The 27,441-nt window shown below is 45.7% G+C and overlaps 10 non-coding genes across 10 annotated transcripts; all 10 read left to right on the top strand.

The window, feature by feature from the left end:
• Nucleotides 1–943: 943 nt before the first annotated feature.
• On the top strand, nucleotides 944–1,016 carry trnav-cac (transfer RNA valine (anticodon CAC)). Its single transcript has one exon. It is a non-coding gene; the product is annotated as a tRNA-Val (tRNA).
• Nucleotides 1,017–3,163: 2,147 nt separating this feature from the next.
• On the top strand, nucleotides 3,164–3,236 carry trnav-cac (transfer RNA valine (anticodon CAC)). Its single transcript has one exon. It is a non-coding gene; the product is annotated as a tRNA-Val (tRNA).
• A 1,912-nt stretch (nucleotides 3,237–5,148) lies between these two features.
• trnav-cac (transfer RNA valine (anticodon CAC)) lies at nucleotides 5,149–5,221 on the top strand. Its single transcript has one exon. It is a non-coding gene; the product is annotated as a tRNA-Val (tRNA).
• Nucleotides 5,222–8,910: 3,689 nt separating this feature from the next.
• On the top strand, nucleotides 8,911–8,983 carry trnar-acg (transfer RNA arginine (anticodon ACG)). Its single transcript has one exon. It is a non-coding gene; the product is annotated as a tRNA-Arg (tRNA).
• A 907-nt stretch (nucleotides 8,984–9,890) lies between these two features.
• trnav-aac (transfer RNA valine (anticodon AAC)) lies at nucleotides 9,891–9,963 on the top strand. Its single transcript has one exon. It is a non-coding gene; the product is annotated as a tRNA-Val (tRNA).
• A 4,124-nt stretch (nucleotides 9,964–14,087) lies between these two features.
• trnav-cac (transfer RNA valine (anticodon CAC)) lies at nucleotides 14,088–14,160 on the top strand. The gene has a single exon. It is a non-coding gene; the product is annotated as a tRNA-Val (tRNA).
• Nucleotides 14,161–16,073: 1,913 nt separating this feature from the next.
• trnav-cac (transfer RNA valine (anticodon CAC)) lies at nucleotides 16,074–16,146 on the top strand. Its single transcript has one exon. It is a non-coding gene; the product is annotated as a tRNA-Val (tRNA).
• Nucleotides 16,147–19,813: 3,667 nt separating this feature from the next.
• trnar-acg (transfer RNA arginine (anticodon ACG)) lies at nucleotides 19,814–19,886 on the top strand. The gene has a single exon. It is a non-coding gene; the product is annotated as a tRNA-Arg (tRNA).
• A 907-nt stretch (nucleotides 19,887–20,793) lies between these two features.
• trnav-aac (transfer RNA valine (anticodon AAC)) lies at nucleotides 20,794–20,866 on the top strand. The gene has a single exon. It is a non-coding gene; the product is annotated as a tRNA-Val (tRNA).
• Nucleotides 20,867–24,989: 4,123 nt separating this feature from the next.
• trnav-cac (transfer RNA valine (anticodon CAC)) lies at nucleotides 24,990–25,062 on the top strand. The gene has a single exon. It is a non-coding gene; the product is annotated as a tRNA-Val (tRNA).
• The last annotated feature ends 2,379 nt before the right edge of the window (nucleotides 25,063–27,441 follow it).

A 27,441-nucleotide genomic window follows, 5' to 3' on the forward strand; every position in this document is an offset into this window, starting at 1 on the left:
TGAAATGAATAAAATGAAACATACAGAGGGCTGCCTGAATCAACTGGAATTAGTCAATAGAGGTAAGTGAATGTCATACCCCTAGACCAACGAGCCCCGGGAAAGTAACAGAAGCACGCTGTTATTGCCATCGAAAGTCGATCTAACATCTGCGGAAAATACTGGAACAACTCAGCGAGTCAGGCGGAATTTGTCGACAGGACAACAAAGCTTGTCTTTCACCATCACCTTTCATTAAAACCGGGACGGGTTAGAAATGTCGGACGTTTTAACCAAGTCAAATCCTGGTGGGAGCAAACAGAACAACAGGAAAGCGCTCTGACAAGGTGCAAGTCAGGAGAGATTAAATGAGAAAAGGCCTAGGGTTCCCTGGCCACAGAGTGAGGTGAGCATCGAATGAGAGAATAATTACACCACAGTATGAGGCCATTCCAGCCGCTGTGTCTGTGCTAGCTCTCAACAACTACCGCCCGGATACAAAGAAGAAGTGGAAACAAGATTCAAACCCAAATCTGCGATGGAAGGACACACAGAATGGGGGCAGCATTTACAGTGTGAGACTGTTGCACACACTATGAGTGTGAAAGCTGTATTGAGCCCAGTGGAAAGATGCGCTGCTGTTCCTCGAGTGTTTGTTGAGCTTCTATGGAACATTTCAGGAGGCCGAGGTCCGGGAGGTCAGCGTTAAGATGCAGCTCTCCAGTCAGTTCAATTCTCCACTTTGGCTCTGTGGATTAGATGGGTCACGCCCCTGTGAAGTTAACGCAGATCATGTTAAGTGCGATCTAATTTCTACATCTCGTGGTTTTATATGTTGAAACATCTGTTTTTGAAAGAAACAGCAGTCGTCTTGTAATAAGTGGCCTGGCCTCTCAGCTTCACCATGCGAATCTGCAGCAACACAGTGAGGTTGCACATTGTACACGTCCGTCGACTGCCTGCTGTTTCTGTAGTGTAGAGGTTATCAAATTCGCCTCACACGCGAAAAGTCCCCGGTTCGAAACCGGGCAGAAACATCTCGTACTACCTTGTTAGTCTGTTGCTGACTATTGCCGCAATCTCATACCTGGTCTTCATCAACGAGGAATAGCAAAATGCATGCACCCGTATGGTTGTGGTTATTTTCGAAAGCGCTGCCTTCTCAATTTAACTTCCACTTGAAGCAAAACATAACTTATCTTCAGGTCTGTAAAGTTCGATTCCTGATTGTTTTATAAGTTGAGACATCGGTTTTAAAGAAACGGCTGTTTTCTTGTAATAAGTGACATGGCCTCTCAGACGAACCATGAGAAGCTGCAGCAACACAGTGAGGTTGAACATTGCACAAGTCCATTGATTACTGCACCGCCAGCGGTTTCTGTAGTGTAGTGGTTAGCACATTCCGCTAACATGCGAAAGGTCCCCGGGGCCATACCGGGTAGAAACATCAAGTGCTTCTCATGTTGTGTGAGGAATGTTTGCACAAAGTACTTGTGTTCCCCCATCTCGTATGTTCGAGGATTATGAGGATTAGTCTCTCATGAGCCACCAAAATAAATTCCACATTAAGTCACAAGCACTGAATTTTCGACAGGCAATGAGAAGAAAAGGACCTTCTTATTTTGGATATGCGGAGCTAGTTCATCCACAACAGAATTTCATGCATTTACAAATGCAGATAAACCTACTTATTCAACATCTCAAACATGTCTAAATGAACGACAAATGCAACTTTCTGCGGATGCTTCATTCTGAAACAAAAACAGAACATACTGGACAATCTCAGCAGGACTGACGGCCTCTGCGAGATGGCAGCGGTCGCTCCGGGCCTGGGTGACTCTTTGTCAAATCTGGAGAACTGGAAATGGGGTCAGATTCAGACAAATGTGGATGGGGCGGGGTTGGCGTGCCCTATTGGGCCTCGATAGAGTGGTCAGCAATAGGTGGAAAATGACGAAAATGTCTCGGACAGAAAGAAAAAGGGAATGTAAATGAGGCTAATCAAGGCTAACAAAGGTGCTGATAGTGGCGCCTCAAGAGATCAGAATGTGTTAATAGCAGAACAAAGTAAGCAGTGTGTCAGCGAACAATTGGCGACAGGGTTGCTCAAGTAGGATGGTATGGGCTGGGGGGAGGGGGGCAATGCTGAGGGTAAAACATACCAATGGAAGGAATGAAAATAACTTGATGGAAATAAACAGATGGTGGAGGGAGAAGAGAGATTACACAGTCTGATGTTGTTGAACTGAATAAAATGAAACATACAGAGGGCTGCCTGAATCAACTGGAATTAGTCAATAGAGGTAAGTGAATGTCATACCCCTAGACCAACGAGCCCCGGGAAAGTAACAGAAGCACGCTGTTATTGCCATCGAAAGTCGATCTAACATCTGCGGAAAATACTGGAACAACTCAGCGAGTCAGGCGGAATTTGTCGACAGGACAACAAAGCTTGTCTTTCACCATAACTTTTCATTAAAACCGGGACGGGTTAGAAATGTCGGACGTTTTAACCAAGTCAAATCCTGGTGGGAGCAAACAGAACAACAGGAAAGCGCTCTGACAGGGTGCAAGTCAGGAGAGATTAAATGAGAAAAGGCCTAGGGTTCCCTGGCCACAGAGTGAGGTGAGCATCGAATGAGAGAATAATTACACCACAGTATGAGGCCATTCCAGCCGCTGTGTCTGTGCCAGCTCTCAACAACTACCGCCCGGATACAAAGAAGAAGTGGAAACAAGATTCAAACCCAAATCTGCGATGGAAGGACACACAGAATGGGGGCAGCATTTACAGTGTGAGACTGTTGCACACACTATGAGTGTGAAAGCTGTATTGAGCCCAGTGGAAAGATGCGCTGTTGTTCCTCGAGTGTTTGTTGAGCTTCTTTGGAACATTTCAGGAGGCCGAGGTCCGGAAGGTCAGCGTTAAGATGCAACTCTCCAGTCAGTTCAATTCTCCACTTTGGCTCTGTGGATTAGATGGGTCACGTCCCTGTGAAGTTAACGCAGGTCATGTTAAGTTCGATCTAATTTCTACATCTCGTGGTTGTATATGTTGAAACATCTGTTTTTGAAAGAAACAGCAGTCGTCTTGTAATAAGTGGCCTAGCCTCTCAGCCTCACCATGCGAATCTGCAGCAACACAGTGAGGTTGCACATTGTACACGTCCGTTGATTGCCAGAAGTTTCTGTAGTGTAGTGGTTATCACATTCGCCTCACACGCGAAAGGTCCTCGGTTCGAAACCGGGCAGAAACATCTCGTACTACCGGCTTAGTCTGTTGCTGACTATTGCCGCAATCTCGTAACTGGTCTTCATCAACGAGGAATAGCTAAATGCATGCACCCGTATGGTTGTGGTTATTTTTGAAAGCCCTGCCTTCTCAATTTGACTTCCACTTGAAGCAAAACATAACTTATCTTCAGGTCTGTAAAGTTCGATTCCTGATTGTTTTATAAGTTGAGACATCGGTTTTAAAGAAACGGCTGTCTTCTTGTAGTAAGTGACATGGCCTCTCAGACGAACCATGAGAAGCTGCAGCAACACAGTGAGGTTGAACATTGCACAAGTCCATTGATTACTGCACCGCCAGGGGTTTCTGTAGTGTAGTGGTTAGCACATTCCCCTAACATGCGAAAGGTCCTCGGGGCCATACCGGGTAGAAACATCAAGTGCTTCTCATGTTGTGTGAGGAATGTTTGCACAAAGTACTTGTGTTCCCCATCTCGTATGTTCGAGGATTATGAGGATTAGTCTCTCATGAGCCACTAAAATAAATTCCACATTAAGTCACAAGCACTGAATATTCGACAGGCAATGAGAAGAAAAGGACCTTCTTATTTTGGATATGCGGAGCTAGTTCATCCACAACAGAATTTCATGCATTTACAAATGCAGATAAACCTACTTATTCACCATCTCAAACATGTCTAAATGAACGACAAATGCAACTTACTGCGGATGCTTCATTCTGAAACAAAAACAGAACATACTGGACAATCTCAGCAGGACTGACGGCCTCTGTGGAGCGAGATGGCAGCGGTCGTTCCGGGCCTGGGTGACTCTTTGTCAAAGCTGGAGAACTGGAAATGGGGTCAGATTCAGACAAATGTGGATGGGGCGGGGTTGGCGTGCCCTATTGGGCCTCGATAGAGTGGTCAGCAATAGGTGGAAAATGACGAAAATGTCTCGGACAGAAAGAAAAAGGGAATGTAAATGAGGCTAATCAAGGCTAACAAAGGTGCTGATAGTGGCGCCTCAAGAGATCAGAATGTGTTAATAGCAGAACAAAGTAAGCAGTGTGTCAGCGAACAATTGGCGACAGGGATCAGATTGCTCAAGTAGGATGGTATGGGCTGGGGGGAGGGGGGCAATGCTGAGGGTAAAACATGCCAATCGAAGGAATGAAAATAACTTGATGGAAATAAACAGATGGTGGAGGGAGAAGAGAGATTACACAGTCTGATGTTGTTGAACTGAATAAAATGAAACATACAGAGAGCTGCCTGAATCTACTGGAATAAGTCAATAGAGATAAGTGAATGTCCACACATAGACAAGCTTTTAGACAATGTCCCGATTGTCTCGCAAACCTATTGGTTCCCTGCCGTGTGAGCTCAGCTTCTCAAAGCAAACCCAATGTGAATGTATCCCGCCGAATGAGCCGCAAAGAAATGAAGAAAACATATCGCCTGACCAACAGAAAACCTTATCAAAGGGCTCATCCGGGATTTGAACCCACGACCTCCCGCAAGTTTCGAAACCACGACACCCAAAGCGAGAATCATACCCCCAGACCAACGAGCCCCAGTGATGTCATAGAAGCACGCTGTTATAGCCATCGAAAGTTGATCCAACATCTGCGGAAGATACTGGAACAACTCAGCGAGTCAGGCGGGATTTGTCGACAGGACAACACAGGTCGTCTTTCACCATCACTTTTCATTAAAACCGGGACGGGTTAGAAATGTCGGACGTTTTAACCAAGTCAAATCCCGGTGGGAGCAAACAGAATAACAGGAAAGCGCTCTGACAGGGTGCAAGTCAGGAGAGATTAAATGAGAAAAGGCAGTAGTCTTGTAATACGTGGCCTAGCCTCTCAGCCTCACCATGCGAATCTGCAGCAGCACAGTGAGGTTGCACATTGTACACATCCATTGCTTTCCAGTTGTTTTTGTAGTGTAGTGGTTATCACATTCGCCTCACACGCGAAAAATCCGCGGTTCGAAACCGGGCAGAAACATCTCGTACTACCAGGTTAGTCTGTTGCTGACTATTGCCGCAATCTCATAACTGGTCTTCATCACCGAGGAATAGCAAGATGCATGCACCCGTATGTTTGTGGTTATTTTCGAAAGCCCTGCCTTCTCAATTTAACTTCCACTTCAAGCAAAACATAACTTATCTTCAGGTCTGTAAAGTTCGATTCCTGATTGTTTTATAAGTTGAGACATCGGTTTTAAAGAAACGGCTGTCTTCTTGTAATAAGTGACATGGCCTCTCAGGCGAACCATGAGAAGCTGCAGCACCACAGTGCGGTTGAACATTGCACAAGTCCATTGATGACTGCACCGCCAGCGGTTTCTGTAGTGTAGTGGTTAGCACATTCCCCTAACATGCGAAAGGTCCCCGGGGCCATACCAGGTAGAAACATCAAGTGCTTCTCATGTTGTGTGAGGAATGTTTGCACAAAGTACTTTTCTTCCCCCATCTCGTATGTTCGAGGATTATGAGGTTTAGACTCTCATGAGCCACTAAAATAAATTCCACATTAAGTCACAAGCACTGAATTTTCGACAGGCAATTAGAAGAAAAGGACCTTCCTATTTTGGATATTCGGAGCTAGTTCATCCACAACAGAATTTCATGCATTTACAAATGCAGAGAAACATACTTATTCATCATCTCAAACATGTCTAAATGAACGACAAATGCAACTTACTGCGGATGCTTCATTCTGAAACAAAAACAGAACATACTGGACAATCTCAGCAGGACTGACAGCCTCTGTGGAGCGAGATGGCAGCGGTCGTTCCGGGTCTGGGTGCCTCTTTGTCAAAGCTGGAGAACTGGAAATTGGGTCAGATTCAGACTAATGTGGATGGGGCGGGGTTGGCGTGCCCTATTGGGCCTCGATAGGGTGGTCAGCAATAGGTGGAAAATGACGAAAATGTCTCGGACAGAAAGAAAAAGGGAATGTAAATGAGGCTAATCAAGGCTAACAAAGGTGCTGATAGTGGCGCCTCAAGAGATCAGAATGTGTTAATAGCAGAACAAAGTAAGCAGTGTGTCAGCGAACAATTGGCGACAGGGATCAGATTGCTCAAGTAGGATGGTATGGGCTGGGGGGAGGGGGGCAATGCTGAGGGTAAAACATGCCAATGGAAGGAATGAAAATAACTTGATGGAAATAAACAGATGGTGGAGGGAGAAGAGAGATTACACAGTCTGATGTTGTTGAACTGAATAAAATGAAACATACAGAGAGCTGCCTGAATCTACTGGAATAAGTCAATAGAGGTAAGTGAATGTCATACCCCTAGACCAACGAGCCCCGGGAAAGTAACAGAAGCACGCTGTTATTGCCATCGAAAGTCGATCTAACATCTGCGGAAAATACTGGAACAACTCAGCGAGTCAGGCGGGATTTGTCGACAGGACAACAAAGCTCGTCTTTCACCATCACCTTTCATTAAAACCGGGGCGGGTTAGAAATGTCGGACGTTTTAACCAAGTCAAATCCTGGTGGGAGCAAACAGAACAACAGGAAAGCGCTCTGACAGGGTGCAAGTCAGGAGAGATTAAATGAGAAAAGGCCTAGGGTTCCCTGGCCACAGAGTGAGGTGAGCATCGAATGAGAGAATAATTACACCACAGTATGAGGCCATTCTAGCCGCTGTGTCTGTGCCAGCTCTCAACAACTACCGCCCGGATACAAAGAAGAAGTGGAAACAAGATTCAAACCCAAATCTGCGATGGAAGTACACACAGAATGGGGGCAGCATTTACAGTGTGAGACTGTTGCACACACTATGAGTGTGAAAGCTGTATTGAGCCCAGTGGAAAGGTGCGCTGCTGTTCCTCGAGTGTTTGTTGAGCTTCTTTGGAACATTTCAGGAGGCCGAGGTCCGGAATGTCAGCGTTAAGATGCAGCTCTCCAGTCAGTTCAATTCTCCACTTTGGCTCTGTGGATTAGATGCGTCACGTCCCTGTGAAGTTAACGCAGATCATGTTAAGTTCGATCTAATTTCTACATCTCGTGGTTTTATATGTTGAAACATCTGTTTTTGAAAGAAACAGCAGTCGTCTTGTAATAAGTGGCCTGGCCTCTCAGCCTCACCATGCGAATCTGCAGCAACACAGTGAGGTTGCACATTGTACACGTCCGTTGATTGCCAGCTGTTTCTGTAGTGTAGTGGTTATCACATTCGCCTAACACGCGAAAAGTTCGAAACCGAGCAGAAACATCTCGTACTTCCAGTTTAGTCTGTTGCTGACTATTGCCGCAATCTCGTAACTGGTCTTCATCAACGAGGAATAGCAAAATGCATGCACCCGTATGGTTGTGGTTATTTTCGAAAGCCCTGCCTTCTCAATTTAACTTCCACTTCAAGCAATACATAACTTATCTTCAAGTCTGTAAATTTCGATTCCTGATTGTTTTCTAAGTTGAGACATCGGTTTTAAAGAAACGGCTGTCTTCTTGTCATAAGTGACATGGCCTCTCAGACGAACCATGAGAAGCTGCAGCAACACAGTGAGGTTGAACATTGCATAAGTCCATTGATTACTGCACCGCCAGCGGTTTCTGTAGTGTAGTGGTTAGCACATTCCCCTAACATGCGAAAGGTCCCCGGAGCCATACCGGGTAGAAACATCAAGTGCTTCTCATGTTGTGTGAGGAATGTTTGCACAAAGTACTTTTGTTCCCCCATCTCGTATGTTCGAGGATTATGAGGATTAGTCTCTCATGAGCCACTAAAATAAATTCCACATTAAGTCACAAGCACTGAATTTTCGACGGGCAATGAGAAGAAAAGGACCTTCTTATTTTGGATATTCGGAGCTAGTTCATCCACAACAGAATTTCATGCATTTACAAATGCAGATAAACATACTTATTCACCATCTCAAACATATCTAAATGAACGACAGATGCAACTTACTGCGGATGCTTCATTCTGAAACAAAAACAGAACATACTGGACAATCTCAGCAGGACTGACAGCCTCTGTGGAGCGAGATGGCAGCGGTCGTTCCGGGCCTGGGTGACTCTTTGTCAAAGCTGGAGAACTGGAAATGGGGTCAGATTCAGACTAATGTGGATGGGGCGGGGTTGGCGTGCCCGATTGGGCCTCGATAGAGTGGTCAGCAATAGGTGGAAAATGACGAAAATGTCTCGGACAGAAAGAAAAAGGGAATGTAAATGAGGCTAATCAAGGCTAACAAAGGTGCTGATAGTGGCGCCTCAAGAGATCAGAATGTGTTAATCGCAGAAAGTAAGCAGTGTGTCAGCGAACAATTGGCGACAGGGATCAGATTGCTCAAGTAGGATGGTATGAGCTGGGGGAGGGGGGCAATGCTGAGGGTAAAACATATCAATGCAAGGAATTAAAATAAGATGATGGATACAGATGGTGGAGGGGGAAGAATCAGATGGTGGAGGGGGAAGAGAGGTTACACAGTCTGATGTTGTTGAACTGAATAAAATGAAACATACAGAGAGCTGCCTGAATCTACTGGAATAAGTCAATAGAAGTAAGTGAATATCCACACATAGACAAGCTTTTAGAAAATGTCATGATTGTCTCGGGAACGTATTGGTTCCCTGCTGTGTGAGCTCAGCTTCTCAAAGGAAACCCAATGTGAATGAATCCCGCCGAATGCGCCACAGAGGCTCAATAAGGAATAGCAAAATGCATGCACCCGGCTGGGCCAGTGGCGCAATGGATAACGCGTCTGACTACGAATCAGGAGATTCCAGGTTCGACACCTGGCTGGCTCGGAATTCAAACTTTTGGCGTGCGCTTTAACTCACTGGGTGGGACAGCTGATTCTTGATGCAGAGCAAAGTGAGCAGAACGTCTTCAATTCTCGTATCGAAAGTTGATCCGACATCTGCGGAAGATACTGGAACAACTCAGCGAGTCAGGCGGGATTTGTCGACAGGACAACACAGCTCGTCTTTCACCATCACTTTTCATTAAAACCGGGACGGGTTAGAAATGTCGGACGTTTTAACCAAGTCAAATCCCGGTGGGAGCAAACAGAATAACAGGAAAGCGCTCTGACAGGGTGCAAGTCAGGAGAGATGAAATGAGAAAAGGCCTAGGGTTCCCTGGCCACAGAGTGAGGTGAGCATCGAATGAGAGAATAATTACACCACAGTATGAGGCCATTCCAGCCGCTGTGTCTGTGCCAGCTCTCAGCAACTACCGCCCGGATACAAAGACGAAGTGGAAACAAGATGCAAACCCAAATCTGCGATGGTAGTACACACAGAATGGGGGCAGCATTTACAGTGTGAGACGGTTGCACACACTATGAGTGTGAAAGCTGTATTGAGCCCAGTGGAAAGATGCGCTGCTGTTCCTCGAGTGTTTGTTGAGCTTCTTTGGAACATTTCAGGAGGCCGAGGTCCGGAAGGCCAGCGTTAAGATGCAGCTCTCCAGTCAGTTCAATTCTCCACTTTGGCTCTGTGGATGAGATGGGTCACGTCCCTGTGAAGTTAACGCAGATCATGTTAAGTTCGATCTAATTTCTACATCTCGTGGTTTTATATGTTGAAACATCTGTTTTTGAAAGAAACAGCAGTCGTCTTGTAATAAGTGGCCTAGCCTCTCAGCCTCACCATGCGAATCTGCAGCAACACAGTGAGCTTGCACATTGTACACGTCCGATGATTGCCAGCTGTTTTTGTAGTGTAGTGGTTATCACATTCGCCTAACACGCGAAAGGTCCCCGGTTCGAAACCGGGCAGAAACATCTCGTATTTCCAGTTTAGTCAGTTGCTGACTATTGCCGCAATCTCGTAACTGGTCTTCATCAACGAGGAATAGCAAAATGCATGCACCCGTCTGGTTGTGGTTATTTACGAAAGCCCTGCATTCTCAATTTAACTTCCACTTCAAGCAAAACATAACTTATCTTCAGGTCTGTAAAGTTCGATTCCTGATTGTTTTATAAGTTGAGACATCGGTTTTAAAGAAACGGCTGTCTTCTTGTAATAAGTGACATGGCCTCTCAGACGAACCATGAGAATCTGCAGCAACACAGTGAGGTTGAACATTGCACAAGTCCATTGATTACTGCACCGCCAGCGGTTTCTGTAGTGTAATGGTTAGCACATTCCCCTAACATGCGAAAGGTCCCCGGGGCCATACCGGGTAGAAACATCAAGTGCTTCTCATGTTGTGTGAGGAATGTTTGCACAAAGTACTTGTGTTCCCCATCTCGTATGTTCTAGGATTATGAGGATTAGTCTCTCATGAGCCACTAAAATAAATTCCACATTAAGTCACAAGCACTGAATTTTCGACAGGCAATGAGAAGAAAAGGACCTTCTTATTTTGGATATGCGGAGCTAGTTCATCCACAACAGAATTTCATGCATTTACTAATGCAGATAAACCTACTTATTCACCATGTCAAACATGTCTAAATGAACGACAAATGCAACTTACTGCGGATGCTTCATTCTGAAACAAAAACAGAACATACTGGACAATCTCAGCAGGACTGACGGCCTCTGTGGAGCGAGATGGCAGCGGTCGTTCCGGGCCTGGGTGACTCTTTGTCAAAGCTGGAGAACTGGAAATGGGGTCATATTCAGACAAATGTGGATGGGGCGGGGTTGGCGTGCCCTATTGGGCCTCGATAGAGTGGTCAGCAATAGGTGGAAAATGACGAAAAAGTCTCGGACAGAAAGAAAAAGGGAATGTAAATGAGGCTAATCAAGGCTAACAAAGGTGCTGATAGTGGCGCCTCAAGAGATCAGAATGTGTTAATAGCAGAACAAAGTAAGCAGTGTGTCAGCGAACAATTGGCGACAGGGTTGCTCAAGTAGGATGGTATGGGCTGGGGGGAGGGGGGCAATGCTGAGGGTAAAACATACCAATGGAAGGAACGAAAATAACTTGATGGAAATAAACAGATGGTGGAGGTAGAAGAGAGATTACACAGTCTGATGTTGTTGAACTGAATAAAATGAAACATACAGAGAGCTGCCTGAATCAACTGGAATTAGTCAATAGAGGTCAGTGAATGTCATACCCCTAGACCAACGAGCCCCGGGAACGTAACAGAAGCACGCTGTTATTGCCATCGAAAGTCGATCTAACATCTGCGGAAAATACTGGAACAACTCAGCGAGTCAGGCGGGATTTGTCGACAGGACAACAAAGCTCGTCTTTCACCATCACCTTTCATTAAAACCGGGGCGGGTTAGAAATGTCGGACGTTTTAACCAAGTCAAATCCCGGTGGGAGCAAACAGAACAACAGGAAAGCGGTCTGACAGGGTGCAAGTCAGGAGAGATTAAATGAGAAAAGGCCTAGGGTTCCCTGGCCACAGAGTGAGGTGAGCATCGAATGAGAGAATAATTACACCACAGTATGAGGCCATTCTAGCCGCTGTGTCTGTGCCAGCTCTCAACAACTACCGCCCGGATACAAAGAAGAAGTGGAAACAAGATTCAAACCCAAATCTGCGATGGAAGTACACACAGAATGGGGGCAGCATTTACAGTGTGAGACTGTTGCACACACTATGAGTGTGCAAGCTGTATTGAGCCCAGTGGAAAGATGCGCTGCTGTTCCTCGAGTGTTTGTTGAGCTTCTTTGGAACATTTCAGGAGGCCGAGGTCCGGGAGGTCAGCGTTAAGATGCAGCTCTCCAGTCAGTTCAATTCTCCACTTTGGCTCTGTGGATTAGATGGGTCACGTCCCTGTGAAGTTAACGCAGATCATGTTAAGTTCGATCTAATTTCTACATCTTGTGGTTTTATATGTTGAAACATCTGCTTTTGAAAGAAACAGCAGTCGTCTTGTAATAAGTGGCCTGGCCTCTCAGCCTCACCATGCGAATCTGCAGCAACACAGTGAGGTTGCACATTGTACACGTCCGTTGATTTCCAGCTGTTTCTATAGTGTAGTGGTTATCACATTCGCCTAACACGCGAAAAGTTCGACACCGAGCAGAAACTTCTCGTACTTCCAGTTTAGTCTGTTGCTGACTATTGCCGGAATCTCGTAACTGGTCTTCATCAACGAGGAATAGCAAAATGCATGCACCCGTATGGTTGTGGTTATTTTCGAAAGCCCTGCCTTCTCAATTTAACTTCCACTTCAAGCATAACTTATCTTCAGGTCTGTAAAGTTCGATTCCTGATTGTTTTATAAGTTGAGACATCGGTTTTAAAGAAACGGCTGTCTTCTTGTAATAAGTGACATGGCCTCTCAGACGAACCATGAGAATCTGCAGCAACACAGTGAGGTTGAACATTGCACAAGTCCATTGATTACTGCACCGCCAGCGGTTTCTGTAGTGTAGTAGTTAGCACATTCCCCTAACATGGGAAAGGTCCCCGAGGCCATACCGGGTAGAAACATCCAGTGCTTCTCATGTTGTGTGAGGAATGTTTGCACAAAGTACTTTTGTTCCCCCATCTCGTATGTTCGAGGATTATGAGGTTTATTCTCTCATGAGCCACTAAAATAAATTCCACATTAAGTCACAAGCACTGAATTTTCGACAGGCAATGAGAAGAAAAGGCCCTTCTTATTTTGGACATTCGGAGCTAGTTCATCCACAACAGAATTTCATGCATTTACAAATGCAGATAAACATATTTATTCACCATCTCAAACATGTCTAAATGAACGACAAATGCAACTTATGCGGATGCTTCATTCTGAAACAAAAACAGAACATACTGGACAATCTCAGCAGGACTGACAGCCTCTGTGGAGCGAGATGGCAGCGGTCGTTCCGGGCCTGGGTGACTCTTTGTCAAAGCTGGAGAACTGGAAATGGGGTCAGATTCAGACTAATGTGGATGGGGCGGGGTTGGCGTGCCCGATTGGGCCTCGATAGAGTGGTCAGCAATAGGTGGAAAATGACGAAAATGTCTCGGACAGAAAGAAAAAGGGAATGTAAATGAGGCTAATCAAGGCTAACAAAGGTGCTGATAGTGGCGCCTCAAGAGATCAGAATGTGTTAATAGCAGAACAAAGTAAGCAGTGTGTCAGCGAACAATTGGCCACAGGGATCAGATTGCTCAAGTAGGATGGTATGGGCTGGGGGGAGGGGGGCAATGCTGAGGGTAAAACATACCAATGGAAGGAATGCAAATAACTTGATGGAAATAAACAGATGGTGGAGGGAGAAGAGAGATTACACAGTCTGATGTTGTTGAACTGAATAAAATGAAACATACAGAGAGCTGCCTGAATCTACTGGAATAAGTCAATAGAGGTAAGTGAATGTCCACACATAGACAAGCTTTTAGACAATGTCGCGATTGTCTCGCGAACCGATTGGTTCCCTGCTGTGTGAGCTCAGCTTCTCAAAGCAAACCCAATGTGAATGAATCCCGCCGAATGAGCCGCATAGAAATGAAGAAAACATATCGCCTGACCAACAGAAAACGTTATCAAAGGGCTCGTCCGGGATTTGAACCCGGGACCTCCCGCAAGTTTCGCAATCGAGACACCCAAAGCGAGAATCATACTCCTAGACCAACGAGCCGCGGAACTGGCACAGAAGCACGCTGTTATAGCCATCGAAAGTTGATCCAACATCTGCGGAAGATACAGGAACAACGCAGCGAGTCAGGCGGGATTTGTCGACAGGACAACAAAGCTCGTCTTTCACCATCACCTTTCATTAAAACCGGGACGGGTTAGAAATGTCGGACGTTTTAACCAAGTCAAATCCCGGTGGGAGCAAACAGAACAACAGGAAAGCGCTCTGACAGGGTGCAAGTCAGGAGAGATTAAATGAGAAAAGGCAGTCGTCTTGTAATAAGTGGCCTAGCCTCTCAGCCTCACCATGCGAATCTGCAGCAGCACAGTGAGGTTGCACATTGTACACGTCCGTGGATTGCCAGCTGTTTCTGTTGTGTAGTGGTTATCACATTCGCCTCACACGCGTAAGGTCCCCGGTTCGAAACCGGGCAGAAACATCTCGTACTACCAGGTTAGTCGGTTGCTGACTGTTGCCGCAATCTCATAACTGGTCTTCATCACCGAGGAATAGCAAAATGCATGCACCCGTATGGTTGTGGTTATTTTCGAAAGCCCTGCCTTCTCAATTTAACTTCCACTTCAAGCAAAACATAACTTATCTTCAAGTCTGTAAATTTCGATTCCTGATTGTTTTCTAAGTTGAGACATCGGTTTTAAAGAAACGGCTGTCTTCTTGTCATAAGTGACATGGCCTCTCAGACGAACCATGAGAAGCTGCAGCAACACAGTGAGGTTGAACATTGCATAAGTCCATTGATTACTGCACCGCCAGCGGTTTCTGTAGTGTAGTGGTTAGCACATTCCCCTAACATGCGAAAGGTCCCCGGAGCCATACCGGGTAGAAACATCAAGTGCTTCTCATGTTGTGTGAGGAATGTTTGCACAAAGTACTTTTGCTCCCCCATCTCGTATGTTCGAGGATTATGAGGATTAGTCTCTCATGAGCCACTAAAATAAATTCCACATTAAGTCACAAGCACTGAATTTTCGACAGGCAATGAGAAGAAAAGGACCTTCTTATTTTGGATATTCGGAGCTAGTTCATCCACAACAGAATTTCATGCATTTACAAATGCAGATAAACATACTTATTCACCATCTCAAACATGTCTAAATGAACGACAAATGCAACTTACTGCGGATGCTTCATTCTGAAACAAAAACAGAACATACTGGACAATCTCAGCAGGACTGACAGCCTCTGTGGAGCGAGATGGCAGCGGTCGTTCCGGGCCTGGGTGACTCTTTGTCAAAGCTGGAGAACTGGAAATGGGGTCAGATTCAGACTAATGTGGATGGGGCGGGGTTGGCGTGCCCGATTGGGCCTCGATAGAGTGGTCAGCAATAGGTGGAAAATGACGAAAATGTCTCGGACAGAAAGAAAAAGGGAATGTAAATGAGGCTAATCAAGGCTAACAAAGGTGCTGATAGTGGCGCCTCAAGAGATCAGAAGGTGTTAATAGCAGAACAAAGTAAGCAGTGTGTCAGCGAACAATTGGCCACAGGGATCAGATTGCTCAAGTAGGATGGTATGGGCTGGGGGGAGGGGGGCAATGCTGAGGGTAAAACATACCAATGGAAGGAATGAAAATAACTTGATGGAAATAAACAGATGGTGGAGGGAGAAGAGAGATTACACAGTCTGATGTTGTTGAACTGAATAAAATGAAACATACAGAGAGCTGCCTGAATCTACTGGAATAAGTCAATAGAGGTAAGTGAATGTCCACACATAGACAAGCTTTTAGACAATGTCGCGATTGTCTCGCGAACCTATTGGTTCCCTGCTGTGTGAGCTCAGCTTCTCAAAGCAAACCCAATGTGAATGAATCCCGCCGAATGAGCCGCATAGAAATGAAGAAAATATATCGCCTGACCAAAAGAAAACGTTCTCAAAGGGCACGTCCGGGATTTGAACCCGGGACCTCCCGCAAGTTTCGCAATCGAGACACCTAAAGCGAGAATCATACTCCTAGACCAACGAACCGCGGAACTGGCACAGAAGCACGCTGTTATAGCCATCGAAAGTTGATCCAACATCTGCGGAAGATACAGGAACAACGCAGCGAGTCAGGCGGGATTTGTCGACAGGACAACAAAGCTCGTCTTTCACCATCACCTTTCATTAAAACCGGGACGGGTTAGAAATGTCGGACGTTTTAACCAAGTCAAATCCCGGTGGGAGCAAACAGAACAACAGGTAAGCGCTCTGACAGGGTGCAAGTCAGGAGAGATTAAATGAGAAAAGGCAGTCGTCTTGTAATAAGTGGCCTAGCCTCTCAGCCTCACCATGCGAATCTGCAGCAGCACAGTGAGGTTGCACATTGTACACGTCCGTCGATTGCCAGCTGTTTCTGAAGTGTAGTGGTTATCACATTCGCCTCACACGCGAAAGGTCCCCGGTTCGAAACCGGGCAGAAACATCTCGTACTACCAGGTTAGTCTGTTGCTGACTATTGCCGCAATCTCATAACTGGTCTTCATCACCGAGGAATAGCAAAATGCATGCACACGTGTGGTTATTTTCGAAAGCCCTGCCTTCTCAATTTCACTTCCACTTCAAGCAAAACATAACTTATCTTCAGGTCTGTAAATTTCGATTCCTGATTGTTTTCTAAGTTGAGACATCGGTTTTAAAGAAACGGCTGTCTTCTTGTCATAAGTGACATGGCCTCTCAGACGAACCATGAGAAGCTGCAGCAACACAGTGAGGTTGAACATTGCATAAGTCCATTGATTACTGCACCGCCAGCGGTTTCTGTAGTGTAGTGGTTAGCACATTCCCCTAACATGCGAAAGGTCCCCGGGGCCATACCGGGTAGAAACATCAAGTGCTTCTCATGTTGTGTGAGGAATGTTTGCACAAAGTACTTTTGTTCCCCCATCTCGTATGTTCGAGGATTATGAGGTTTAGTCTCTCATGAGCCACTAAAATAAATTCCACATTAAGTCACAAGCACTGAATTATCGACAGGCAAAGAGAAGAAAAGGACCTTCCTATTTTGGATATTCGGAGCTAGTTCATCCACAACAGAATTTCATGCATTTACAAATGCAGATAAACATACTTATTCACCATCTCAAACATGTCTAAATGAACGACAAATGCAACTTACTGCGGATGCTTCATTCTGAAACAAAAACAGAACATACTGGACAATCTCAGCAGGACTGACAGCCTCTGTGGAGCGAGATGGCAGCGGTCGTTCCGGGCCTGGGTGACTCTTTGTCAAAGCTGGAGAACTGGAAATGGGGTCAGATTCAGACTAATGTGGATGGGGCGGGGTTGGCGTGCCCTATTGGGCCTCGATAGAGTGGTCAGCAATAGGTGGAAAATGACGAAAATGTCTCGGACAGAAAGAAAAAGGGAATGTAAATGAGGCTAATCAAGGCTAACAAAGGTGCTGATAGTGACGCCTCAAGAGATCAGAATGTGTTAATAGCAGAACAAAGTAAGCAGTGTGTCAGCGAACAATTGGCGACAGGGTTGCTCAAGTAGGATGGTATGGGCTGGGGGGAGGGGGGCAATGCTGAGGGTAAAACATACCAATGGAAGGAATGAAAATAACTTGATGGAAATAAACAGATGGTGGAGGTAGAAGAGAGATTACACAGTCTGATGTTGTTGAACTGAATAAAATGAAACATACAGAGAGCTGCCTGAATCAACTGGAATTAGTCAATAGAGGTAAGTGAATGTCATACCCCTAGACCAACGAGCCCCGGGAACGTAACAGAAGCACGCTGTTATTGCCATCGAAAGTCGATCTAACATCTGTGGAAAATACTGGAACAACTCAGCGAGTCAGGCGGGATTTGTCGACAGGACAACAAAGCTCGTCTTTCACCATCACCTTTCATTTAAACCGGGGCGGGTTAGAAATGTCGGACGTTTTAACCAAGTCAAATCCTGGTGGGAGCAAACAGAACAACAGGAAAGCGGTCTGACAGGGTGCAAGTCAGGAGAGATTAAATGAGAAAAGGCCTAGGGTTCCCTGGCCACAGAGTGAGGTGAGCATCGAATGAGAGAATAATTACACCACAGTATGAGGCCATTCTAGCCGCTGTGTCTGTGCCAGCTCTCAACAACTACCGTTCGGATACAAAGAAGAAGTGGAAACAAGATTCAAACCCAAATCTGCGATGGAAGTACACACAGAATGGGGGCAGCATTTGCAGTGTGAGACTGTTGCACACACTATGAGTGTGCAAGCTGTATTGAGCCCAGTGGAAAGATGCGCTGCTGTTCCTCGAGTGTTTGTTGAGCTTCTTTGGAACATTTCAGGAGGCCGAGGTCCGGGAGGTCAGCGTTAAGATGCAGCTCTCCAGTCAGTTCAATTCTCCACTTTGGCTCTTTGGATTAGATGGGTCACGTCCCTGTGAAGTTAACGCAGATCATGTTAAGTTCGATCTAATTTCTACATCTTGTGGTTTTATATGTTGAAACATCTGTTTCTGAAAGAAACAGCAGTCGTCTTGTAATAAGTGGCCTGGCCTCTCAGCCTCACCATGCGAATCTGCAGCAACACAGTGAGGTTGCACATTGTACACGTCCGTTGATTGCCAGCTGTTTCTGTAGTGTAGTGGTTATCACATTCGCCTAACACGCGAAAAGTTCGAAACCGAGCAGAAACTTCTCGTACTTCCAGTTTAGTCTGTTGCTGACTATTGCCGCAATCTCATAACTGGTCTTCATCACCGAAGAATAGCAAAATGCATGCACCCGTATGGTTGTGGTTATTTTCGAAAGCCCTGCCTTCTCAATTTAACTTCCACTTCAAGCAAAACATAACTTATCTTCAAGTCTGTAAATTTCGATTCCTGATTGTTTTCTAAGTTGAGACATCGGTTTTAAAGAAACGGCTGTCTTCTTGTCATAAGTGACATGGCCTCTCAGACGAACCATGAGAAGCTGCAGCAACACAGTGAGGTTGAACATTGCATAAGTCCATTGATTACTGCACCGCCAGCGGTTTCTGTAGTGTAGTGGTTAGCACATTCCCCTAACATGCGAAAGGTCCCCGGAGCCATACCGGGTAGAAACATCAAGTGCTTCTCATGTTGTGTGAGGAATGTTTGCACAAAGTACTTTTGTTCCCCCATCTCGTATGTTCGAGGATTATGAGGATTAGTCTCTCATGAGCCACTAAAATAAATTCCACATTAAGTCACAAGCACTGAATTTTCGACGGGCAATGAGAAGAAAAGGACCTTCTTATTTTGGATATTCGGAGCTAGTTCATCCACAACAGAATTTCATGCATTTACAAATGCAGATAAACATACTTATTCACCATCTCAAACATGTCTAAATGAACGACAGATGCAACTTACTGCGGATGCTTCATTCTGAAACAAAAACAGAACATACTGGACAATCTCAGCAGGACTGACAGCCTCTGTGGAGCGAGATGGCAGCGGTCGTTCCGGGCCTGGGTGACTCTTTGTCAAAGCTGGAGAACTGGAAATGGGGTCAGATTCAGACTAATGTGGATGGGGCGGGGTTGGCGTGCCCGATTGGGCCTCGATAGAGTGGTCAGCAATAGGTGGAAAATGACGAAAATGTCTCGGACAGAAAGAAAAAGGGAATGTAAATGAGGCTAATCAAGGTGCTGATAGTGGCGCCTCAAGAGATCAGAATGTGTTAATCGCAGAAAGTAAGCAGTGTGTCAGCGAACAATTGGCGACAGGGATCAGATTGCTCAAGTAGGATGGTATGAGCTGGGGGAGGGGGGCAATGCTGAGGGTAAAACATATCAATGCAAGGAATTAAAATAAGATGATGGATACAGATGGTGGAGGGGGAAGAATCAGATGGTGGAGGGGGAAGAGAGGTTACACAGTCTGATGTTGTTGAACTGAATAAAATGAAACATACAGAGAGCTGCCTGAATCTACTGGAATAAGTCAATAGAAGTAAGTGAATATCCACACATAGACAAGCTTTTAGAAAATGTCATGATTGTCTCGGGAACGTATTGGTTCCCTGCTGTGTGAGCTCAGCTTCTCAAAGGAAACCCAATGTGAATGAATCCCGCCGAATGCGCCACAGAGGCTCAATAAGGAATAGCAAAATGCATGCACCCGGCTGGGCCAGTGGCGCAATGGATAACGCGTCTGACTACGAATCAGGAGATTCCAGGTTCGACACCTGGCTGGCTCGGAATTCAAACTTTTGGCGTGCGCTTTAACTCACTGGGTGGGACAGCTGATTCTTGATGCAGAGCAAAGTGAGCAGAACGTCTTCAATTCTCGTATCGAAAGTTGATCCGACATCTGCGGAAGATACTGGAACAACTCAGCGAGTCAGGCGGGATTTGTCGACAGGACAACACAGCTCGTCTTTCACCATCACTTTTCATTAAAACCGGGACGGGTTAGAAATGTCGGACGTTTTAACCAAGTCAAATCCCGGTGGGAGCAAACAGAATAACAGGAAAGCGCTCTGACAGGGTGCAAGTCAGGAGAGATGAAATGAGAAAAGGCCTAGGGTTCCCTGGCCACAGAGTGAGGTGAGCATCGAATGAGAGAATAATTACACCACAGTATGAGGCCATTCCAGCCGCTGTGTCTGTGCCAGCTCTCAGCAACTACCGCCCGGATACAAAGACGAAGTGGAAACAAGATGCAAACCCAAATCTGCGATGGTAGTACACACAGAATGGGGGCAGCATTTACAGTGTGAGACGGTTGCACACACTATGAGTGTGAAAGCTGTATTGAGCCCAGTGGAAAGATGCGCTGCTGTTCCTCGAGTGTTTGTTGAGCTTCTTTGGAACATTTCAGGAGGCCGAGGTCCGGAAGGTCAGCGTTAAGATGCAGCTCTCCAGTCAGTTCAATTCTCCACTTTGGCTCTGTGGATGAGATGGGTCACGTCCCTGTGAAGTTAACGCAGATCATGTTAAGTTCGATCTAATTTCTACATCTCGTGGTTTTATATGTTGAAACATCTGTTTTTGAAAGAAACAGCAGTCGTCTTGTAATAAGTGGCCTAGCCTCTCAGCCTCACCATGCGAATCTGCAGCAACACAGTGAGGTTGCACATTGTACACGTCCGATGATTGCCAGCTGTTTCTGTAGTGTAGTGGTTATCACATTCGCCTAACACGCGAAAGGTCCCCGGTTCGACACCGGGCAGAAACATCTCGTATTTCCAGTTTAGTCTGTTGCTGACTATTGCCGCAATCTCGTAACTGGTCTTCATCAACGAGGAATAGCAAAATGCATGCACCCGTCTGGTTGTGGTTATTTACGAAAGCCCTGCATTCTCAATTTAACTTCCACTTCAAGCAAAACATAACTTATCTTCAGGTCTGTAAAGTTCGATTCCTGATTGTTTTATAAGTTGAGACATCGGTTTTAAAGAAACGGCTGTCTTCTTGTAATAAGTGACATGGCCTCTCAGACGAACCATGAGAATTTGCAGCAACACAGTGAGGTTGAACATTGCACAAGTCCATTGATTACTGCACCGCCAGCGTTTTCTGTAGTGTAGTGGTTAGCACATTCCCCTAACATGCGAAAGGTCCCCGGGGCCATACCGGGTAGAAACATCAAGTGCTTCTCATGTTGTGTGAGGAATGTTTGCACAAAGTACTTGTGTTCCCCATCTCGTATGTTCTAGGATTATGAGGATTAGTCTTTCATGAGCCACTAAAATAAATTCCACATGAAGTCACAAGCACTGAATTTTCGACAGGCAATGAGAAGAAAAGGACCTTCTTATTTTGGATATGCGGAGCTAGTTCATCCACAACAGAATTTCATGCATTTACTAATGCAGATAAACCTACTTATTCACCATGTCAAACATGTCTAAATGAACGACAAATGCAACTTACTGCGGATGCTTCATTCTGAAACAAAAACAGAACATACTGGACAATCTCAGCAGGACTGACGGCCTCTGTGGAGCGAGATGGCAGCGGTCGTTCCGGGCCTGGGTGACTCTTTGTCAAAGCTGGAGAACTGGAAATGGGGTCAGATTCAGACAAATGTGGATGGGGCGGGGTTGGCGTGCCCTATTGGGCCTCGATAGAGTGGTCAGCAATAGGTGGAAAATGACGAAAAAGTCTCGGACAGAAAGAAAAAGGGAATGTAAATGAGGCTAATCAAGGCTAACAAAGGTGCTGATAGTGGCGCCTCAAGAGATCAGAATGTGTTAATAGCAGAACAAAGTAAGCAGTGTGTCAGCGAACAATTGGCGACAGGGTTGCTCAAGTAGGATGGTATGGGCTGGGGGGAGGGGGGCAATGCTGAGGGTAAAACATACCAATGGAAGGAATGAAAATAACTTGATGGAAATAAACAGATGGTGGAGGTAGAAGAGAGATTACACAGTCTGATGTTGTTGAACTGAATAAAATGAAACATACAGAGAGCTGCCTGAATCAACTGGAATTAGTCAATAGAGGTCAGTGAATGTCATACCCCTAGACCAACGAGCCCCGGGAACGTAACAGAAGCACGCTGTTATTGCCATCGAAAGTCGATCTAACATCTGCGGAAAATACTGGAACAACTCAGCGAGTCAGGCGGGATTTGTCGACAGGACAACAAAGCTCGTCTTTCACCATCACCTTTCATTAAAACCGGGGCGGGTTAGAAATGTCGGACGTTTTAACCAAGTCAAATCCCGGTGGGAGCAAACAGAACAACAGGAAAGCGCTCTGACAGGGTGCAAGTCAGGAGAGATTAAATGAGAAAAGGCCTAGGGTTCCCTGGCCACAGAGTGAGGTGAGCATCGAATGAGAGAATAATTACACCACAGTATGAGGCCATTCTAGCCGCTGTGTCTGTGCCAGCTCTCAACAACTACCGCCCGGATACAAAGAAGAAGTGGAAACAAGATTCAAACCCAAATCTGCGATGGAAGTACACACAGAATGGGGGCAGCATTTACAGTGTGAGACTGTTGCACACACTATGAGTGTGCAAGCTGTATTGAGCCCAGTGGAAAGATGCGCTGCTGTTCCTCGAGTGTTTGTTGAGCTTCTTTGGAACATTTCAGGAGGCCGAGGTCCGGGAGGTCAGCGTTAAGATGCAGCTCTCCAGTCAGTTCAATTCTCCACTTTGGCTCTGTGGATTAGATGGGTCACGTCCCTGTGAAGTTAACGCAGATCATGTTAAGTTCGATCTAATTTCTACATCTTGTGGTTTTATATGTTGAAACATCTGCTTTTGAAAGAAACAGCAGTCGTCTTGTAATAAGTGGCCTGGCCTCTCAGCCTCACCATGCGAATCTGCAGCAACACAGTGAGGTTGCACATTGTACACGTCCGTTGATTTCCAGCTGTTTCTATAGTGTAGTGGTTATCACATTCGGCTAACACGCGAAAAGTTCGACACCGAGCAGAAACTTCTCGTACTTCCAGTTTAGTCTGTTGCTGACTATTGCCGGAATCTCGTAACTGGTCTTCATCAACGAGGAATAGCAAAATGCATGCACCCGTATGGTTGTGGTTATTTTCGAAAGCCCTGCCTTCTCAATTTAACTTCCACTTCAAGCATAACTTATCTTCAGGTCTGTAAAGTTCGATTCCTGATTGTTTTATAAGTTGAGACATCGGTTTTAAAGAAACGGCTGTCTTCTTGTAATAAGTGACATGGCCTCTCAGACGAACCATGAGAATCTGCAGCAACACAGTGAGGTTGAACATTGCACAAGTCCATTGATTACTGCACCGCCAGCGGTTTCTGTAGTGTAGTAGTTAGCACATTCCCCTAACATGGGAAAGGTCCCCGAGGCCATACCGGGTAGAAACATCCAGTGCTTCTCATGTTGTGTGAGGAATGTTTGCACAAAGTACTTTTGTTCCCCCATCTCGTATGTTCGAGGATTATGAGGTTTATTCTCTCATGAGCCACTAAAATAAATTCCACATTAAGTCACAAGCACTGAATTTTCGACAGGCAATGAGAAGAAAAGGACCTTCTTATTTTGGACATTCGGAGCTAGTTCATCCACAACAGAATTTCATGCATTTACAAATGCAGATAAACATACTTATTCACCATCTCAAACATGTCTAAATGAACGACAAATGCAACTTATGCGGATGCTTCATTCTGAAACAAAAACAGAACATACTGGACAATCTCAGCAGGACTGACAGCCTCTGTGGAGCGAGATGGCAGCGGTCGTTCCGGGCCTGGCTGACTCTTTGTCAAAGCTGGAGAACTGGAAATGGGGTCAGATTCAGACTAATGTGGATGGGGCGGGGTTGGCGTGCCCGATTGGGCCTCGATAGAGTGGTCAGCAATAGGTGGAAAATGACGAAAATGTCTCGGACAGAAAGAAAAAGGGAATGTAAATGAGGCTAATCAAGGCTAACAAAGGTGCTGATAGTGGCGCCTCAAGAGATCAGAATGTGTTAATAGCAGAACAAAGTAAGCAGTGTGTCAGCGAACAATTGGCCACAGGGATCAGATTGCTCAAGTAGGATGGTATGGGCTGGGGGGAGGGGGGCAATGCTGAGGGTAAAACATACCAATGGAAGGAATGAAAATAACTTGATGGAAATAAACAGATGGTGGAGGGAGAAGAGAGATTACACAGTCTGATGTTGTTGAACTGAATAAAATGAAACATACAGAGAGCTGCCTGAATCTACTGGAATAAGTCAATAGAGGTAAGTGAATGTCCACACATAGACAAGCTTTTAGACAATGTCGCGATTGTCTCGCGAACCGATTGGTTCCCTGCTGTGTGAGCTCAGCTTCTCAAAGCAAACCCAATGTGAATGAATCCCGCCGAATGAGCCGCATAGAAATGAAGAAAACATATCGCCTGACCAACAGAAAACGTTATCAAAGGGCTCGTCCGGGATTTAACCCGGGACCTCCCGCAAGTTTCGCAATCGAGACACCCAAAGCGAGAATCATACTCCTAGACCAACGAGCCGCGGAACTGGCACAGAAGCACGCTGTTATAGCCATCGAAAGTTGATCCAACATCTGCGGAAGATACAGGAACAACGCAGCGAGTCAGGCGGGATTTGTCGACAGGACAACAAAGCTCGTCTTTCACCATCACCTTTCATTAAAACCGGGACGGGTTAGAAATGTCGGACGTTTTAACCAAGTCAAATCCCGGTGGGAGCAAACAGAACAACAGGAAAGCGCTCTGACAGGGTGCAAGTCAGGAGAGATTAAATGAGAAAAGGCAGTCGTCTTGTAATAAGTGGCCTAGCCTCTCAGCCTCACCATGCGAATCTGCAGCAGCACAGTGAGGTTGCACATTGTACACGTCCGTGGATTGCCAGCTGTTTCTGTTGTGTAGTGGTTATCACATTCGCCTCACACGCGTAAGGTCCCCGGTTCGAAACCGGGCAGAAACATCTCGTACTACCAGGTTAGTCGGTTGCTGACTATTGCCGCAATCTCATAACTGGTCTTCATCACCGAGGAATAACAAAATGCATGCACCCGTATGGTTGTGGTTATTTTCGAAAGCCCTGCCTTCTCAATTTAACTTCCACTTCAAGCAAAACATAACTTATCTTCAAGTCTGTAAATTTCGATTCCTGATTGTTTTCTAAGTTGAGACATCGGTTTTAAAGAAACGGCTGTCTTCTTGTCATAAGTGACATGGCCTCTCAGACGAACCATGAGAAGCTGCAGCAACACAGTGAGGTTGAACATTGCATAAGTCCATTGATTACTGCACCGCCAGCGGTTTCTGTAGTGTAGTGGTTAGCACATTCCCCTAACATGCGAAAGGTCCCCGGAGCCATACCGGGTAGAAACATCAAGTGCTTCTCATGTTGTGTGAGAAATGTTTGCACAAAGTACTTTTGTTCCCCCATCTCGTATGTTCGAGGATTATGAGGATTAGTCTCTCATGAGCCACTAAAATAAATTCCACATTAAGTCACAAGCACTGAATTTTCGACAGGCAATGAGAAGAAAAGGACCTTCTTATTTTGGATATTCGGAGCTAGTTCATCCACAACAGAATTTCATGCATTTACAAATGCAGATAAACATACTTATTCACCATCTCAAACATGTCTAAATGAACGACAAATGCAACTTACTGCGGATGCTTCATTCTGAAACAAAAACAGAACATACTGGACAATCTCAGCAGGACTGACAGCCTCTGTGGAGCGAGATGGCAGCGGTCGTTCCGGGCCTGGGTGACTCTTTGTCAAAGCTGGAGAACTGGAAATGGGGTCAGATTCAGACTAATGTGGATGGGGCGGGGTTGGCGTGCCCGATTGGGCCTCGATAGAGTGGTCAGCAATAGGTGGAAAATGACGAAAATGTCTCGGACAGAAAGAAAAAGGGAATGTAAATGAGGCTAATCAAGGCTAACAAAGGTGCTGATAGTGGCGCCTCAAGAGATCAGAATGTGTTAATAGCAGAACAAAGTAAGCAGTGTGTCAGCGAACAATTGGCGACAGGGTTGCTCAAGTAGGATGGTATGGGCTGGGGGGAGGGGGGCAATGCTGAGGGTAAAACATACCAATGGAAGGAATGAAAATAACTTGATGGAAATAAACAGATGGTGGAGGTAGAAGAGAGATTACACAGTCTGATGTTGTTGAACTGAATAAAATGAAACATACAGAGAGCTGCCTGAATCAACTGGAATTAGTCAATAGAGGTAAGTGAATGTCATACCCCTAGACCAACGAGCCCCGGGAACGTAACAGAAGCACGCTGTTATTGCCATCGAAAGTCGATCTAACATCTGCGGAAAATACTGGAACAACTCAGCGAGTCAGGCGGGATTTGTCGACAGGACAACAAAGCTCGTCTTTCACCATCACCTTTCATTAAAACCGGGACGGGTTAGAAATGTCGGACGTTTTAACCAAGTCAAATCCTGGTGGGAGCAAACAGAACAACAGGAAAGCGGTCTGACAGGATGCAAGTCAGGAGAGATTAAATGAGAAAAGGCCTAGGGTTCCCTGGCCACAGAGTGAGGTGAGCATCGAATGAGAGAATAATTACACCACAGTATGAGGCCATTCTAGCCGCTGTGTCTGTGCCAGCTCTCAACAACTACCGCCCGGATACAAAGAAGAAGTGGAAACAAGATTCAAACCCAAATCTGCGATGGAAGTACACACAGAATGGGGGCAGCATTTGCAGTGTGAGACTGTTGCACACACTATGAGTGTGCAAGCTGTATTGAGCCCAGTGGAAAGATGCGCTGCTCTTCCTCGAGTGTTTGTTGAGCTTCTTTGGAACATTTCAGGAGGCCGAGGTCCGGGAGGTCAGCGTTAAGATGCAGCTCTCCAGTCAGTTCAATTCTCCACTTTGGCTCTTTGGATTAGATGGGTCACGTCCCTGTGAAGTTAACGCAGATCATGTTAAGTTCGATCTAATTTCTACATCTTGTGGTTTTATATGTTGAAACATCTGTTTCTGAAAGAAACAGCAGTCGTCTTGTAATAAGTGGCCTGGCCTCTCAGCCTCACCATGCGAATCTGCAGCAACACAGTGAGGTTGCACATTGTACACGTCCGTTGATTGCCAGCTGTTTCTGTAGTGTAGTGGTTATCACATTCGCCTAACACGCGAAAAGTTCGAAACCGAGCAGAAACTTCTCGTACTTCCAGTTTAGTCTGTTGCTGACTATTGCCGCAATCTCATAACTGGTCTTCATCACCGAAGAATAGCGAAATGCATGCACCCGTATGGTTGTGGTTATTTTCGAAAGCCCTGCCTTCTCAATTTAACTTCCACTTCAAGCAAAACATAACTTA

The sequence above is a fragment of the Scyliorhinus torazame genome, chromosome 5, assembly GCF_047496885.1.
Source record: "Scyliorhinus torazame isolate Kashiwa2021f chromosome 5, sScyTor2.1, whole genome shotgun sequence".
In the NCBI taxonomy this organism is placed as follows: Eukaryota; Metazoa; Chordata; class Chondrichthyes; order Carcharhiniformes; family Scyliorhinidae; genus Scyliorhinus; species Scyliorhinus torazame.